This window comes from Mirounga leonina, unplaced genomic scaffold (assembly GCF_011800145.1).
Source record: "Mirounga leonina isolate KUSES-001 unplaced genomic scaffold, KU_Mleo_1.0 Mir_92, whole genome shotgun sequence".
NCBI classification, from domain to species: Eukaryota; Metazoa; Chordata; class Mammalia; order Carnivora; family Phocidae; genus Mirounga; species Mirounga leonina.
This window is the reverse complement of record NW_023270852.1, coordinates 5,097,849-5,111,155: the sequence shown is the minus strand read 5'-3', so window position 1 is coordinate 5,111,155 and position 13,307 is coordinate 5,097,849. Positions and strand designations below refer to the sequence as shown.

Sequence of the window (13,307 nt, the reverse complement as noted above, 5' to 3'; positions counted from 1 at the left end):
GGCCCGGCCGCCTCCCCGGGCCCGCGGGTCGTCGCCGCCGCCCAGCTCGGCGGCCGGGGTGGGTGCTGCTCGCCAGGGCCTGGCGGCGCGCGGCTGCAGCGGCCCGGGCCCCGGCGCCGGCCGCGCTGGGCTGGGGGCGAGCGCCGCGGGGCCCGGGGAGGCGGCCGGGCCCCCAAGCGGAGGCGGCGTCCTCCCGGAGGCCCGCGCCCCGCCCTCTCGGCGCCCGACGGCTGGCGTTCCCCAAGTTCCTGCGGAAACTTTCCTGGGCGCCGCGCTCTCGCTCGCTGCCTTCGTTGGCCTTTGAGACCCGCTCGTTTCCTGGACGCACGCAACCCCAGAAGCAGCGTCGGCCTCCGGCTCTCGCATCCGCCCCCAGGGCCCAGTAGGGCGCTATTAATGTTTGTTGAATGAATGAGTGGCTGTCCTAGCGGTCGGGCCCTGTGATAAATGACACACTCGCACTCAAGGGGAAAACCTGGATCAGACACACTTGGCATCGCGCTGTGACCTTTCTGTGAACTCCGGAGTGGAGGGCTCTTTGTAAGAAACACTTTGTTCCCCGCCAGGGTGAATGGAAGTGATCTTATTTTTTTTCCAGGACAATTTGCATGTAAAACACTTCGTCTCACTGGCAGATTTCACATCTTGGCTTTTGGTTTGAAAAATGAAGTGACAGTTCAGAAGAAGCTCTAGTGATGTGCAGATAGAAGTTGCTTGGTTAATGCTGCGTGGTTTGGGAATAGCGCTCTCGAAGGCCGTGATACCGTGGTGTCACGTAATTCCGTGTTTCTGAGTTACCTTAAAGCGTAAAGAAGAACTTCCGTGCTGAGAGTTCTCAAACTTAACACAAAGGACTAAACCTCTACTTTCTGTGTTGGAGTGAGACGCAGCGAAACACAGCTCCAAAAAGGTTTTTTCCCGGTTTGGTTGTTTTGATCATGATAGCTGGTAGCAAATCATGAAATCCAGGCTTGGAAAGCCCTTCGTTACCCTTCTGACTTTTTCCTACTGTATTCCTGGTGTGGGCTCTCCAGCTAAGACTAAACAACTCTGAGTTTCTGAAGCTCATGACCTTCCCGGTGCGCCCAACCCACCTTTGCCAACTCTTCAGAAAAGTTTGTTGTAAAAATACAGAATTGGCTTCTGTCTAGAGAGAGAGACTCTCTAGAGCCAGAAGCCGGAATCTCTGGAGCCAGAAGAATGAGTCTGATGGTAGCCCCTCACTTTTTTCAAGTGGGTTAGCCTGTTTCCTGGAGTCGTCCCTTATTTTGAAAATACTGTCGTGAAGGGACTAGTTTCAGAGGTGAGGGCAGGGGTAAGCGGAGCCAGGAAGGATGGTGAGAAAGCTAGGGGCTAGCGACAGACAGGTGGAAGCTGTTACTACCTCTAGACCTGACGGGGCCCGGGGAGCCCACAGAGAGCTGGAACTATGGAAGGGGGGCTGCCTGATAGGAACTGTAGCTACAGAGACACAGCGACTGTCAGTAACATGGAGATGGAGCAGGGAGACATTGGCACAAGAGATATTCTGTGTCTTCTCTTTCCTTGCCCTTGAGTCTCTTGTGGGTGCTTCTAGTTGGCTGGACCCAGGGGGAAGTCACCCGGGCAAGGGTGTATGGACAATGCCATATGTAGGGGTCAGCTCCCTCAGGACACAGAGCCGTGCAGCGATCATAGTGGGGATTGGGGGAAATGAAAATAACCAGCAGACCCTTTCAAAGTGAGCTGCCCGGAAGCCCCCATAGTAGTGTGGAAGTCTAGCCCAGCCCACCCAGGTTAGAACCCTTCTCGGTTCTAGCCCAGACACCAGGTTCTAGTAATGCAGCCAGGGCCGCTTTTCCTTATTCTGTCCGTTACATCACACTGTTAGCTCTCATTGAGTTGGCTACCGACTTATTCAAAAACATTTTCATGTCTGTGGCTCCTGAACCATTCCCTTACCTGTCTCAGATTTACTCAATTGGGTTTTTGAAACCAGGTGCAAGATCTTGTTTTTATCCTTGCTCTACTTAACTGTTAAGTCCTGATTCTGTCATTCAGACGCTTAACTAATCCAGGGGATGTAAATGGTGAGTTTGCTTCTTCTAAAGGGGCCCACCACCACCCAGCCCCACCTGCTTGCCGCTGTAGGTGGTAGTTCTGCGAGCCCAAAGAAGGCAGCTGGGTTGGTCTGAAATCACCTGCTCTTGGTGAGTGTGTGCTGGGTCTCAGTGATCAATGCTTTGCCTGTCAAGGGCCCACTAATCATCACTTCAGTAACAGTAAGGCTAGATCTTGCTCTGGATCTTGCAAAAACTCACAGCTGTGTGCTTTGCAGAAACTGCTTTCTCCTACTTCCCCCCCCCCCATAATATTCTAGAACATGATTCCTCAAGGTCACTGATGTGACCTTGAGCATTGAATTCTCCTGGGCTCAGGGACTGCCATTCATTCACTTGACACCTGTTGTGTCCCACTGTAGAACACAAACATTGGAAAGACATAATACGTGTTAGAATATTTAGTCAATAATTTCATATAACAATATGTCTTCGTACAAATACCTACTACATACATCATAGAATGACTTATAAGTCTCATAAGAATACATTAAAAGTAGTCATCACTCCTGTGTTTTCAATAAGGAAAAATAACCTTAGGAAAAGAGAGGTTAAAAGCATGGTCTTTGGGACCAGACACCTTTGGCTTTGATTTCTGGTCCAGCCCCTTATCTATTGCTATGACTTAGGACAACTTTCTTATCTAAGCTTCTGTTTCTTCATCTATAAAATGGGAATAAAGCATGTAATATGCATAGCATGGTATGAATAATGAATAGTAGCTATTAAAATTGATAGCTCAATGTGACATAGTCCTTAAAATTTGAAATAGTCTTTTCATTATGGACTATAGAAGATTCTACAGGTTCTGCAAATAGCCTAGTAGCTCATGACTCTGAAGCTCTTATGACCCTGCGTTGGTCCCTTTGGAAATTAGGGATCTTTCCTTGCACATCAGATACTCCTATTTCCATAATGTCATATTTCAGCATTTTTTAGAAGATTTTATTTATTTTTTGAGAGAGAGAGTGCAAGCATGAGCATGTGTGCAGGAGTGGGGAGAGAGGCAGAGGGAGAGACTCTCCAGCAGACTTGTGCTGACTGCGGAGCCCCACGTGGAGCTCAATTCCACGACGCAGAGATCGCGACCAGAGCCGAAATCTGGAGTCAGACGCTTAACCAACTGAGCCACCCAGGTGCCCCATATTTCAGTATTTTAGAATATCTGGGCCCATTTTCAGGAGTTGTCGTTAAGTGGCTTTTGTTTTCCTCTGTGGATCTTCTCTTTTGTGGTTCCAGCCTTCCTTTACGCTATACACAGCCCTCTTCTGTGGCTCCTTAGAGTAGCCTTTCAGAGTCCTTGGCCAAAGGGTCACCTTTCATCTTTCTTTCTCTAGATCTGTCCTCAAGACTTGCTCTTTCCAGGGACACCATCTTGCATTGTATTTGCCAACTGGAGGTGCCCTAAGTTGGGTCAGCAGCAATGATTATTCCTATCACTTACCCTTGTATTTATTATCCCTTAGAGTTTTACATTTTGTTCGATGTCCAATGTGTCCAATAAGGGCTTTAACTTAATAATTTTAAAATAATACTAGGACTTACCCCTTTGGTTCTCATTGGCCTCCCAGTGTAACTGGGGAAGATCCCCAAACTGTAACATATTTATGGTTTCGGGAGTGGGGGGATCCCCCAGCCCTGCTGAGCAACTCTCTTCTCCCCGAATCAGCATGCATTCTCATTTTCCAAAGTGCCACCTCAAACCCTCACCACTCAAACTCTTCCCCACACCTTGAGATAGAAAACTGAGTACTAGGTGTGAACTTGTTCAATTTCCCCTTGCTCCCTGAGATCTACACCTCCTTTCATGCTCCTTGCCTACCCTAGTCTCTTCCAAAGAGGTCCCTTGTACCCTTGTTTGTGAGGCCATTCATTTTGCTCCTTCCCAGACTCGGCATAGCCAAATAGCCTTGCTCTCATGTCCTCAGTCTCTTTCATGCTGCTCTACCCCCCAACATTCTGTAAATATGCTTGAGTCTTTCCCATTTGGAGAAGATCTCCTGATACTGGTTTCTTCTTAATACTCAACTGCAGATCTTGAAAGAGTTGCCTTAATGGCTTTCCCTTGCTTATCTCCTCATCATTTCTTGACCCATTAGCCTCGTTCTTTCAGGAATCCTCTACTGAGCGCCTACCATGTACCAGGCGCTGTGCTGGGATATGGCAGGGAAAATCCAGACAAAAATCTCTGCCTGCATGGAGCTTACATTCTAGCAGTGGAGACAGATAATAAACAAGATCAGTTGGTAGATCATGTGTGTTGTATTAGAGTAGTGACAGGTGCTTTAGAGCAAAATAAAGCATGGCAAGGGAACACGGAGTGTTGAGGGTTGAGAGATGGTTGGCACTGTAAAATGGGATGGCTAGAAAAGACTTCCCTGGGAAGGGTATTTCTGAAAGATCTGAGGGAGGTGAGGGAGCCATATGTGTATCTTGAAGAAGAGCATCACAGGCAGAGGGAATGGCAAATGCAAAGGCCCTGAGGCAGGAGTGGACCTGATATGTGGAGGGCCAGCAAGGAGGTCGCTGTGACTGGAGAGGGTGAGCATGGTTGTGGAAGGTGGTGAGGTCTCAGGGATTAGACGGAGGGTAGGTGCGGGTTGTGTAGGGTGCTGGAGGCCATCGTATGCCTGGAGCCTTTACTCAGAGTGAGATGGGAAGGTTTCAGGGGCTTTGAGTAGAGGAATAACATGACTGCACTTGTGTTTCAGCAGGATGGCTCTGGTGAGGTGCTGCATGACTGTGGGGGGGCAGAGGTAGAAGCAGGGACATGAGCTAGGAGGCAGGGGAGAGCGGCGGTGGCCTGGAGTAGAGGGGCGGGCGCTGAAGCCTGGGTGTAGTTTGAAGATGTGGTGGGTAGGATTTACTGAATGGTTGGATGGAAGATGAGAGGAGAATCGAGATGACTCCAGGGATTTGGGTTTGAACAGCTGAAGAGAGAGTGCTTTCACTGAGCTGGAGAAGTCTCTGGGTGAGCTGGTTTGGGGAGAAAGAGGGTGGGGCCTGTTGAATAGAGGGGCCTGCTTCACTTTGCAGCGGCCATGCTGAATTCACAGTTGGTTCCAAGAGCCCAGTTCGGGGGCGGGGGGTGTCTGGGCTAGAAAGTAGAAGAGGTCCAGGGCCTGCGCCCTGAGGCTTTCAAACATAGCGGACCGTGGAGAGAGGATCAGCAGGAGGGGCCATGGAAGGAGGAAAGCAGGAGCGCATCCGCCTGTTCCCACAGTGCAGGCTTTGCTGGTTGAGGGCTCCCAGGACCCACGGTCTCCTTTTCCGTCCTCATTCCACTTGGGCTGTTGGTGGCATTTGACATTTCTTCAGCTCTCTCTGTTCCTCAAGACATCTTCTCCCTTGACCTTATTCACACTGAAATTGTTGCCTATGTCTCTGACTAGTCTTTCTCAGACTCCTTCTTGGGTTGTTCTTGCCTATTTGCCCCCTCAGCAGCATTTCCTGGGGTTCTGACTTCCCGGCTTTGCTCTCTGTTTTGGGGTGGTTTTTTTTTTTTTTTCCTCTCCCGTGGATTATCTCACCCACTCCCATGGCTTCAATGACCATCTGCCCATTGATGCTTCTCAAATCCAAGTCTTAAGTCCGGATCTCTCACCTGTAGGGCACCCATCTCCTGGGTGTGTCACCCTCCAAGTCCACATGCCCTCGAGGGCATTACTATCCGTGCCACTTGCCCCAATCAGCTTCTCTCCTTCCACCATCCCGCCAGTTGCCTGAGGCCGCGGTCTTCCTCTGTCTTGGCAACCTCTTCTGAAAGGGCAAATAGCAAATATCGCAGACTTTGCTGGCCCCAGCCTGTGCTCGGTTCTGCCCTTGTTACCGTAGACGGGAGGTGAAGGAACACGCATGGCTCTGCTCCAGCTGGACCCTGACATTTGAATTTCATGTAACTTTCATGTGTCACAAAATATTCTCATTCTTTTTCAGTCCTTTAAAAATGTGAAACCCATCCTTAGCAGTGGGGCTGCAAGAAAACAGATGGCGGGCTCGTGGCAGCCCCGGGGCAGTGGCTTGCCCACCTCTGCTCTCTCCTGTCCCTGCACACAGCCGTCTGTCCAGGAGGCCTGTGGATTCCGCCTTGCATCCCCACCTCGGGTCAGGCCCCGGAAGTGCTCTTTGTCTTTTTCAACATTGTTTCTTTCTTTTTTTTTTCCTTTTTTTTTTAATTTTTCCATTTTTATTTTCTACCTGAAATGTTGCAAATATCCACCCCACTGGTCTCCCTGTCTCTGGGCCTTTTCTGTTCAATCCACCCTTCATTATTTTGCCAGTATACCGTTGTTGTTGTTGTTTTTTATTTTTTTTTATTCTTATGTTAATCCCCATACATTACATCATTAATTTTAGATGAAGTGTTCCATGATTCATTGTTTGTGCACAACACCCAGTGCTCCATGCAGAATGTGCCCTCCTCAATACCCACCACCAGGCTAACCCATCCTCCCACCCCCCTCCCCTCTACAACCCTCAGTTTGTTTTTCAGAGTCCATCGTCTCTCATGGTTCGTCTACCCCTCCGATTTCCCCCGCTTCATTCTTCCCCTCCCGCTACCTTCTTCTTCTTCTTCTTCTTCTTCTTTTTTTTCTTAACACATACTGCATTATTTGTTTCAGAGGTACAGATCTGAGATTCAACAGTCTTGCACAATTCACAGCGCTTGTTGTTGTTTTTTTAACACCAAGGTAATGCCCCCTCAGGGCGTTCAAGACCTCCTCAGCTGCTCCTTAGTCTCCCCTTCTGGTCTTGCCTCTGTTTCCCTTTCAGGAAGCCTCCATTTTAGCTGCACCCAACCGCTCTTTATTCCCCAACACATCACGTTCTTTCACACGTGTTAACCTCTGTACGTGCTGTTCCATATTTCTGAAATGACCTTCTTCCTTTCCCTATACACCAAACTCCTATTCAATCATTAAAACCCAGTTCAGATATCCCCTTCTGCTGGTTGCCTTCCTCGCTCCCGCAGGAAGTGAGCTGCTTCCTTCTCTCATGCCCCCTTATCCGTGGCTCTGCCGTGGCACTGGCCACGTTGCCCTGTGGCCGTCTGTGGGAGTGCATGTCACACGCCACGCTGAGGGCCCCCTTCCCGTAGCCCCCCTGCCCGGCGTAGTGTTTAACACATGGTGATACTGGAGTTTCCATGCGAGGAATTTCCCCATATTTACCTTGGTGAAAATAGCCCCCTGCTAACTGGTTGTGTAATCTTAGGCCTCTTCCTCTTTGTCCATTTCTCATGTCAGTGGATTAAGCTACAGAACCTCTGAGGGCCCTTGCAGCTCTGGTGTTCTGTGATTTCTGAGCTCTCATTTCACCAGGCTTCTCTCAAATTCAGTTTTATTGTCTGTGTAGGGTGGTCTGGGAATGACATCATCACAAAGACCTCTTTCTTTCCTCCACTAATGAAGGCACCTCAGTGTCGGGAGGAGGAGATGGGCACCAGGATAAGCGGGCCCCGGCCCAAGGACACCTCCATATTAGGAGTCCTTGTCTCATGGAATATCTCTCTTTGGTTAACAAGCGCAGTTCGTAATTATGTTTTAGCCATTAGTACAGAAGAGATGAAATCCTCATGTAAACATATGTAAGCATCTAAAATCACTATTCACTGTCATGGAAAAAAGAACACATTTGGGAAAAGCTCTACAACAATTTCAGTAATTAAAAAAAACACTTAAAAATAAAATATACATTTTTAAATTATTCCTTTTTTTTTTTTAAGATTTTATTTATTTATTTGACAGAGAGAGACACAGCGAGAGAGGGAACACAAGCAGGGGGAGTGGGAGAGGGAGAAGCAGGCTCCCCGCAGAGCAGGGAGCCCGATGCGGGGCTCGATCCCAGGACCCTGGGATCATGACCTGAGCCGAAGGCAGACGCTTAACGACTGAGCTACCCAGGTGCCCCCAAAATAAAATACTTTAAGGGAGGCACAAACGTTCTGTTAAGTGTTCAGTGTGTTCTGCAGCCGAAATCAGGAAGAAATCCCTATGAAGGTTTTGTCTGAGGCCTAGAGCCCCCAGGACAAGGAGGCCTCCTCTAGCTTAGGCCCTGGACCTCGTCCCTTCCCTCCTTTTCCCTGTGGTGCCTGGGAGGGCAGGGGTTCTGTCCGTCCTGCTCCTGTTTGCACCGTACGTGCCTTGCGTGGTTCCAGGTACTCAACAAGTGCCCTACAAAATGGCGAACCAACTGCCTGAATCATCAGTGGGCATCTGACTCCTCCTGAGGGTGTCCCCAGCTTACTTCAAACTCTGCCTAACCTTGAATGACAATCCTGGTCCCCTGCTTTCATCCAGGCCTCAACTTCTGGCTGCATGCGCACGGGCGCGTGTGTATGTGTGTGAGAGATGAAACTGCCTTCTCCCACCAGGAATCTCTTTACCCTTTGTGGAGGGACATTATCACTTAGCCCCACTCTTGACAAGCATGCTAAGGCCCTGGGTCCTAGAATCTATAGGCAGTGATGATACAGTGCAGGCAGGTCCAGGGTGGAGATCCCTCTGAGTGTAGAGGCCTGCGTTTTTGTTTTCATCCAGAAAAGCTTGCTCTGTGAAAATGGCGTTGCATGTTTTCCTGATGGAGCTAAAATGATGACGGGCTGAGGTGAAACAGCCTCTGGGCAAGGTTTGGGGGAGACAAAAGAAAGGTGCAGACCAAAACTGTGCAAGAAATTCAGAATTCCTGTAATTCCCCCAGAGCCTGCTGGTTGCCCTCCCCCGCCTGCCTAGCCCTTCCTGCGCTTCTCCGCTCCATTACTCACTAGGTGCCAAACCAGGGGAATCCATCACCACCACACTCCCCACTCCGGCCCACCCGGAAGGACCTACTAAAAGGAGAGCCTGGCTCGGAGCACAAGCTGTGGATCGTAGCTGCTTCATCTGTGTTCTGGCCCGGAGACACGCGTTTGCACGGAGTGCGGATGGATCGCTATAGGCCTTGCCGAAAATCTGGTTCCACTAGCATTTACTAAGTGATAATTCTGTTTGCTGTGAACACACCAGCCTGCCAACGCCTTAGAAAACCCGTCTTTGTGGCTAGAGACCCTGTGTTCCCTGCAAACCAGCCTCAGGGAGAAGTTAGGCCGTGGGCAGAAGAGGCGGTGAACTTCATCGGTTGAAACAGAAATATTCTAGGGGCGCCTGGATGGCTCAGTTGGTTAAGCGACTGCCTTCGGCTCAGGTCGTGATCCTGGAGTCCCTGGATCGAGTCCCGCATCGGGCTCCCTGCTGAGCAGGGGGTCTGCTTCTCCCTCTGACCCACTCCCCTCTCATGCTCTCTGTCTCTCATTCTGTCTGTCTCAAATAAATAAATAAAAATCTTTAAAAAAAAAAAAAAAAGAAAGAAACAGAAATATTCTCTACTACTGCACACTCTTGGGGGAAGGAAGAATGAACCAAATTGCTTAGCATCTAATTTTTTAATAAAAGTGGGGTTTTTTCCCCATTATAAAATTAACCCATGCTTTAGGGATTTACGGGAAAATAGAAAACAGCCATGCGAATTGCACCTCCCAGAAGCAATCACTGTTAGAATTTTGATTTACTTCGGTCTATTCTTTTTCTTCCTTATAACTTTTTTCCTTTTTATAATTGTAAGTATACCATGTATATTACATAGATAAAAATTCTGTATCTCTATTTTTCATTTATTATATCAATAGATTTTGTGTTGTAAATCTTACCAAACATACTTTTTATAGGTGCATAATATTCATTGAGTGAATGTCCTCTTGCTCACTTACCCATTTCTTTTGATCCTCTTTTTTTTTTTTCTAGAAATGATGCTGTCCAAAACTTTTTTAAAAAGGAAGAATAATTTTCTTTGAATGGAGCCCTAGAAGTACAATTATAGGGTCAAAGGGTGACTTTTGGCTTGCTTAACACTGATTGTTTATCACTGATAAACAGAGATTCCTACTTTTGGGTCTGGGTGGTCTTCCCAGTAGGCTGTTTGAAAGTAAAACCAGCATCGTTAGGCTGGAAGTTTCTGTCTGCTCCTGGCTAATGGGCCCAGGTGACTGAGTTGTGGGATGGGGTGGGGTGGGACGGTGATGGGTCAGGCAAGTGCACACTTCCCTCCTGGTCAGTAACATGTTCATAGTGAGCTCTAGAACAGGCAGATCTTTATTTCAGAACTTTCTCTTGGGGCCATCCTTCCATCCATATGTGGCCTGGTTTATCATCCCAAGTGCCTGCTCTTCTAACAAGGCCCGAGGTGCCTTGGGAATGGTCATCCTTGAAGTCCCCTTGGGAATGGTCATCCTTGAAGTCACAGCCTCCCCCTGCCCCACTGAGTTCGCACCACTTCATGTGAGACCCAGTGAAGGTTTGGTCAAGGAGTCCCTCCTTGTCTTGACCTCTCCCTCCCTACCTCCCAACTGCTGAATTCTCGGACTTGCCCCACACTTGGTAACCACAACTGGGAGGTCATGACAAGACAGTAAACTGAGGGCGACGATGGACAAATTAAGGTTGCCAGGGTTTAGGGCTCCTTAGGACACATGGTGCTTGCAAGCTGGGTCTCGAAGCCAGAGGAAGAAACCCCTCCCCGCCCCAGGCTGACAAGAGGAGGGATAGGATTCGGGAGCTTTCTGAGTTTCTGATGGATTTTGACAAGAGTGGGCTGGGCCGATGCCTCCAGGGCTCAGTTTCCTCAACCTGCATTAGGAGTCAGCAGTCAGGTGTCTCATTTCATCTGCTAAGAGTGGATCTGAGCCAGTTGGAGCACGTAATTATCACACCCAGCACCCCAGGGAGCGTTTCTCGGGCGTCAGTTGTGGAGGCAGACTCCCCCCCCCCCCCCGCCCCCTCCCCGGGAGTGGTGTGTCAGGGCATTTATTCATCCTTGAATCATACTCCACTCCCTTCACTCATTCCCTATCTCTTTGAAAATCCAGAGGCCCCTCCCCTCTTCTATTCTGTGAAAAACCCAGTCTGACACAGGATTGTGAACGCGGTGGGTCTCCTGGGGATGATGATGATGTGGGACTACAAAAAAGTGAGGTTGCTGGCCTGTTTCTGCTCCCTCGGAGACCCAAACCCAGGCCGCAGGGCTCCCCAAAACACCAGGGTGCTCCACGGAGCAGGCTCTGCACTTACTTCTTCCCAGGATATATTCATCAGTAGAACCATTAATCTGCCAATTGCAGTATGACATTGACTTTTCCAACCCAAAACAATTCTTTCTAAAACAGATTTTGTCTTAGACAACATGGCTTTGGCCGTAGGGTGTGTGGGAGCCCCTGTGGAGAGACAAAATGAGAGAGGGGTTCAGGAAGAGGGTCTGCGGCCCCAATCTCCAAGTTGAGGGGATGGGGCAATCCAGGTTTATTAGGGCAGGCGTTGAGGTGACAGGGTCCCAAGGTTCTTGGCATCTGTTGAGTGCCTGAGTTCTGAATCTGAAGGGCTTATCCAAGTCCAGGCTGGGGTCTCAGCTTCAGGGGCCTGGGGGCAGACACCGGCAGAAGTTAGCAGGCAAGTCAGGACCCTAGCTGAGCAGGTGAGGGGCAGGGGCAGGCTACGGCCCCAATGTGGACTCATCCTGACCCCACAACTGGAGGTCGTTGATGAGTCTGCCAGTGCTCACACAGGAACCCTGGGTCTCGCCTCACTCATTGCCCCCACCCCCCTACACTCCTGGCTGGGAAATCAACTTTCCTCTTAGTGGAGAGGGGTTTCCTATTTACGGTAAGCCTGAGCTGTCCCTGACTCCCAGCCCTGGTGGGGCCGACCTATAGATGACAGGTAGTGACTAGTGACAGCTGGGAGAAGCAGGGGCAGCAGGAACCAACGTTTTTTGATGCTGTTTGCAAAACACAAGTTGCATTTTAAAGCAACCCAGGACACGGGCAAGTGCCGAAATAGCCCTTTGCAAGGAGTAGTAGCTGCCTCTTAGCTGACAGTTGCAAGGCCTGTCCTGGTGGACTCCGTAGCCCCTCCAGCACATGTCCAAGGGCCTGGAGAACAGAACGATCTCTTCGCCTGCTTTTCCTCCCCGCCTGTCATTATGGTAAATTACAAGGCTCCCATGATGACTATGGAGAGGCAGATTGATTTTGTTCCTTGTGGTTGTCGCTGTGCTCAACGTGGCCGGGGTGATGGGCACCCAGATTTCACACCTGGTAATGGCCCTGCCAGGGGTGGATGTGAGCACAATTGGGACCTGACACTTCAATAAATCGGAGACATTCTGCTGTGGAGATCAAAGTTCAGAATTGCTTAAATTGGTGTTGGAGCAGGTGGGAAACAGGAGTCCAGAGCCATGAATTGGATAGAAAACAATTGTCGTTCAGTTTGTAAGACCTGAATGTCAGCTTTTCGAATGATATGACACCAATTTAAGTGAGTTGGGCTCCCAGCTACCTAGCCTATTTAGTAGGACTGGTTTGGGAAAGTGTGATTCATGGTCTAGCTTATGTCCTTAAAGGGGAAGGGCTTGGAGAACCAACCCTGCTTGTATCTCTGGGGTCAGGCAGTTGTGTTCGGGGAGGGGGGTGGTATCACTGGGTTATCTGTGTTCGTGGGCGTGTGGATGACAGTTTCACCTCCTACCTGGATGTGTTGGTAAGCCCCCAAGCTCCATTTCCCGCCGTGACCTCTCTCCTGAGCTTTAGACTCATTACATGTTTATGTCACAGCATCAGTCCTTGTACACAGAGGTGAAGCTGGATTTTAACAGGCCATATCGTTCTCAAAGGCTCCAGATGAGGTGGGGTTGTGCTCTGTGTTCTGATGGCAGCTCAAGTCCAGAGGAGAGGTAGTTTGATCTCTGTGAATGAATGGGTACCTTTTTTATATTTATTCTTTCTTAGGATTGCAGTTTTATTGAGGTACAGTTCCCCATTTAAACAGTGTAATTCTCTGGTTTTTAGTATATTCACAGTTGTGCAACCATTGACACAATTCTAGAACATTTTCATCACCCCAAAAAGAGACCTTGTGCCCATTAGCAGTCACCCTACCTTCCCTCCCTATTCTCCTACCCCCCCCAGGAGCCGCTAATCTATATTCTCTCTCCAGATTTGCCTATTCTGGACATTCCGTATAAATGGAGTCAAACAATCATTCTATGGTTTTTTTCCATTGGCTTTTTTCACTTAGGGTAGTATTTTCTTTCTTTCTTTTTTTTTTTTTTTTTAAGGATTTTATTTGTCGGAGAGAGAGAGAGAGTGAGTGCACAAGCAGGGGGAGGGGCAGAGGGAGAGGG

The 13,307-nt window shown here is 49.1% G+C and overlaps 1 protein-coding gene across 1 annotated transcript in view; it reads left to right on the top strand.

Moving 5' to 3' along the window:
- Nucleotides 1–13,307, top strand: part of PARVA (parvin alpha) — a 177,145-nt gene that overhangs the window by 714 nt on the left and 163,124 nt on the right. The gene's annotated exons all lie outside the window — the stretch shown is intronic.